The following is a 5,707-nucleotide window of genomic DNA, read 5'->3' as shown; positions in this document are numbered from 1 at the left end:
ACCTATTGAAGACCTTCCTCTTTCAACAATCCTTTTAAGTTATTTTAAAATCCCAGTCTGTATCTGTATTTGATTTTAAATTGTTTTATATATTGAATTGTTTTAAGACTTTTTTACATATGGAATTGTTTTATATATGTTTTAGTACAGAATATTGAAGAAAGGAAGTGTATGACCTGACCGTGCTATAAGGCGGATAGGGAAGGGAAGGGATCCCATTAAGGGGACGAAAACTAAATCAATAGTAATAGCAAATAGTAGGCGTTTAAAAGCCTTTCAATGAAGTCAGGCAGAATCCGATTAGTCAAGTCAATGCCTACAATTGAAGTGGGAATGAGGGGTTCATCTTAGAGAGGCTCACAACTGTCAGTTTCCTTGATATGGCATAACATGTCCTGGTACATAAGTTGAAAAGCTCACTTGGTTTGATGAGATAGAAGAAACAGCACAGCCAAATGGGCCATGGTAATACTGATGAGCACAGTGGGAAAGGGGCCAGTTGTGTGCCCTTGCCATTTCTTTCTTTTCTTCTTTATAATCCTTTGATGTACAGTAGCAGTCTAAAAATCATGCTTTATTACACTTTTCAATAAAAATGATATGGCTTGAGCTGGTTTGGACATAACACCAAGCCATAGTTTAGCACTGCATGCATGAACCTGCTCCCCTTTCACCTCTCCTCCTCCAGTGTGGACACAAGGAGGATACTGGAAGGATTTGCTTCCACTCTCAACTAATTTTGTTATTATGTCTGAACAGGGAATAGTAAGTTTTAACTATGGTTTATCCCACAGGTGAAGAACCTGTGGCCCTCCACCAACTCCTATCATCCCTAACCATTGGCCATAGTGGCTGGGGCTGTTAGGAGCTGGTGTCCAACAACATTTGAGGGGCAACAGGTTTCCCATCCCTAGTTTGTCCTACCAAGCCAGGATTATAAACTGTGGTTTGAAATTAGCATGATCAGACACACTATAAGTAAATCTAACTATAGTTTATCCCAGTTCAGACATAACACAATATTAGTTGAAAGTGAAAACACATGCTTCCAATCGCCTCCTTGTAGCCACATGCAAAGAGAAGAGGGAGAATGCATGAACCCCAAGCTTAGTGTGTTATGTCCAAATGCAGCTAGTGTTTCAATACATAGCCTGTCCAGAGGTTGTGGGGTTGCTGAGCATTCTTGTCTTTTGGCCTGTGCTTGCATCTCTCATAAATTATGTTACGTCAACTTGACTTCTTTTTACCTTTCCTCATTGCCAATAATCAAGATTCTACCGACAGAATGAGGCTGACAATCTTGCTGAAGGATGGAACTGAAGGGAATTCAGCTCGACATCCCATATATGAACCAACTCTCTGTGTGATGAAGAATAAGTCAATTGTATGTCAGGGAGAAAAAGAGTAAAGAGACTCGATTCTGACATCTATGAATCAGGAGCTCATAAGAGACCCTTGTATGTAGTCTCATCTATAAAATAAATGGATCAACTTCAAAATCCATAAAATATTGTTTGGCAGTTTTTTTTAGTTAGTTGTGCACTCATTTCTCTAATTTAGCAATCAAGCCAGGATGTCAGTGAACTGCAGCACCCATCATTCCCAACCACTGGCCATGCTGGTAGGAATTGGAGTCCAACAACACCTGGAGGGCCAGAGGTTCCCCACCTCTGTTTTAAAGAGAGCCAGTGTGGTGTAGTGGTTAAGAGCTGTGGACTCGTAATCTGGTGAACCGGGTTTGCTTCCCCGCTCCTCCACATGCAGCTGCTGGGTGACCTTGGGCTAGTCACACTTTTCTGAAGTCTCTCAGCCTCACTCACCTCACAGAGTGTTTGTTGTGGGGGAGGAAGGGAAAGGAGAATGTTAGCCGCTTTGAGACTCCTTAGGGTAGTGATAAAGTGGGATATCAAATCCAAACTCTTCTTCTCCTCTTCTAAATGCCAGATTAAGAAGCTAAAGTTACACAGCTGAATCCTACATATGTTTACTTGGAAGTATATTCCACTGTCTTCAATAACACTTTACTCCCCAAAATGGGGGATGTAACCATAACAAGAATGCCTTATGCTAAGCCTAATCCATCTTGGTATTTCCTGCAGCAGAGGTAGCCAATGTGGTGCTCTCCAGAGGTTGCAAACTATGACTCTCATAATCCTTGACCATTTGCTATGCTGCATAGGACTAATGGGAGTTGTGGTCCACAACATCTGGAGAATACCACATTGGTTACTCTTGGCTTACACTGACTGGTGGTGGCACTCCAGAGATATTGGAGGGGACATTCCCAGCCCTACCTGGAGATGCTCCAGATTGAACCTTGGACCCTTTGTATCCAAGCATGTTCTCTATTATTGAGCTATGATCCCACTAGAAGGAAGATGCCTTCACACAGTGCATAGTTAAACTATGGAGCTCACTTCAACAGGAGGCAGCAATAGCCACTAACTTAGATGGCTTCAAAGGAGGGTTAGACAAATTCATGGAGGAGGCAGCTATCAATGATGGCTACCCGTGATGGCTATGCACTGCCTCCACAACTGGAGGCAGTAATGCTTCAAAATACCAGTTGCTAGAAATCACAGGAGAGGAGAATGCTCTTGTGTTCAAATATTGATTGCAGGTTTCCCATAGGTATCAGTTTGGACAGTGTGAGAACAGGATGCTTGGCTAGATGAGCCAATTGCCTGATCCAGCTGATTCTTTTAACATTGTTATGCCTTATATTGAGTCAGATCATTGGTCCATCTAGCTATACCAACAGTGAGTAACTCTCTTGGGTTTCAGACAGGAGGCTTCCTCAGCCATTCCTAGAGATGCCATGGGTAGAACCTGAGACAATTTCCATGCAAAGTGTATGCTCTGCCAATGAGCTTTGGCCATTGTCCAGTTTTTGGCAAAGTACCACAAACCTAGTCATGCTTAAGAACACTTTTGGAGGCTTAAAAAAACAACAACTCTGTTCCTTTATAATGAGAATGAGAAAACAGAAATTACTTATAAAAATAGTTCTTCCTTTTAACAAGGCATAGTAATTGTGGTATAACTTAAAATTGTGCTTAGGCTTCTTTAAGTATCTCTAAAAGCAAATATATTGAGGTACTATGAAAATTTATTTAAATTTAATGAATTAGTTATGAGGCAGATGATCAACTCAACTAAAAATTATTTAATGAAACAATGACAATGAGAAATTTCAAAAAGAATGGGAAACATCTATTGTATATGTACAAAAATATTGTAAACAAATAGAAACATTGGCAGGCTTTGATGAAACATTTGCAAGTGTTAAATAATGAGATAAATTGTAACATAGGCAATTTGAAATATTAAGGTATGATGCTAATTAGTTAAATATTGATAATATAAGGAAAATAAGAAAAAGAGGTTTTATAATTATGCAGAAAACGCACTTATTTAATGAACCAGAAAAGGAAATGGAGGGAAGTCAGGAGGTTAAAGCGAACCTCCAAAATATGTTTATATATACTGAAAATGTGTCATGATTAAGGTTTATTTATATTCTCATTTTTATTTTATTTTTATTTTTCCCCAGAATTGCATTATCTCTATGGAGAATATTTGGTGAAGTTAAAATTGTAAAATCAATAAAAATTATTAAATAAAAATAAATAAATTTAAAAGTGGGGGGGGGGATTATTTAATCAAGTGAGAGCCCTACTGAGTTATTAAGAAAAGTTACACCAACTATCCAAAGAACCATGGTGGAGATAGTGTGCTGCACTCTGACATTGCATTTTTATAGGCTTGGTATTCAGTGTCATGCAGCAACTACGTTCAAGTGGCTCACATGCTGGATCATCACCTTGTTGTGGTGAGTGGGTTTGCACCTTTCTATGACCCTTGTGCAGGACACGGGTGGCGCTGTGGGCTAAACCACAGAGCCTAGGACTTGCTGATCAGAAGGTCGGCGGTTCGAATACCCGCAACGGGGTGAGCTCACGTTGCTCAGTCCCAGCTCCTACCAACCTAGCAGTTCGAAAGCACATCAAAGTGCAAGTAGATCAATAGGTACCGCTCCGGCGGGAAGATAAACGGCGTTTCCGTGCGCTGCTCTGGTTCGCCAGAAGCGGCTTAGTCATGCTGACCACATGACCCAGAAGCTGTACGCCGGCTCCCTCGGCCAAAAAAGCGAGATGAGCGCCGCAACCCCAGAGTCGATCACGACTGGACCTAATGGTCAGGGGTCCCTTTAACTTTACCTTATGACCCTTGTGAGTGAAGCTATCGGGAATATTGTACTCCCAGCAGGGTCAGCCAAGGCAGTAAGGTCAATGGGAAGAAGCTAGACAAACTATGATCCAATTGTACTACCAACCTTTACTGTATGCTTGTGAAACATGGACCACTTATAAACACCATCTCCAACTCCTCGAAAGATTCCATCAACAGTGTGTCTGAAAAATTTTACACATCACTTGGGAAGACAGGCAAACTAATACCAGTGTACTGGAAGAAGCAAAGATCACCAGTGTTGAAGCAATGATTCTTCAACATCAACTTCGTTGGATTGCTCATGTTGTACAGATGCTTGATGATCGTCTTCCAAAGCAACTACTCTATTCCGAACTTAAAAATGGAAAGCATAATGCTGGTGGTCAACGAAAGAGCTTTAAAGACTGCCTCAAGGCAAATCTAAATAAATGTAGTATAAACACCAACAACTGGGAAACACTTGCCTGTGAGTGCTCCAATTGGAGAACAGTTTTTACCAAAGGTGTCATGGGCTTTGAAGATGCTTGAACTCAGGACGCAAGGGAGAAACGTGCCAAGAGGAAGGCACACCTGGCAAATCCACACCGTGATCAACTCCCTCCTGGAAACCAATGTCCCCACCGTGGAAGGACGTGTGGATGCAGAATTGGCCTCCACAGTCACTTATGAACTCATTGTTAAAACAGTGCTTATGGAAGACAATCTTATTCGGCTATGAGTGATTGCCAAAGAAGAGAAAGAAGAAGAAGAAGAATGTTCAAGTGGGAAAAGTAAGTGCCAATCAAACTGGGATGGACCAAGATCAGTGCCGTACAGTGCCAGTGCCAACACAGATTTAAAGCAGCACTGTTATGTCACCAAATTATGTCACAGATAGTGATGGACTTATTTGGTACTTTTTGTTCTTCCACCTTCTAATTTTCCCAATCTTAGATTAAGTTCTCAACATTTCTGCAGTAATGTGAAATTTAAGGAAAAATTTATCATGAAAAATCACCAGCATAAATGTTGCATGCAGTTTTGACTAATGAACACATTTGTTCAAGCAATTTCCTCCTAAAATAATGCATTCGTCTACGTTGTTTTCCCAAGTATCTTCATTTGTATGCAGTTTTCCCTAATGTATGCATTTTAGTAAAACATTGATTGGCTGGAGAGCTGAATCTCAAAATTCAAAGAAGTGAGAATTCCAAAGGACAGCAGTGTATTTGTTTGCGTATTAGTTTGAGAAGTGTGCGTTAGGTAGCTTCTCACTAAAATGAAAATAAAATTGAATTTCTCCCCAACCCTAGACACATTATGAGTGCAAATTACATAGTTTCCCATTGAAGTTAATATTTTCCAACAAAACACAATTTCTCCCCCATCACCAGTTAAACCACACAATTCATCTTTCTCTCCCACCCCACATATTCATAGAGAGTCATGCTTCCCCCCCACACACTTTACTTACTTCCCTTCCATGACTCACCTA

The sequence above is a fragment of the Podarcis bocagei genome (assembly GCF_964188305.1).
Source record: "Podarcis bocagei genome assembly, chromosome: Z".
Lineage (NCBI taxonomy): Eukaryota > Metazoa > Chordata > Lepidosauria > Squamata > Lacertidae > Podarcis > Podarcis bocagei.
This window is presented reverse-complemented; position numbering follows the sequence as displayed.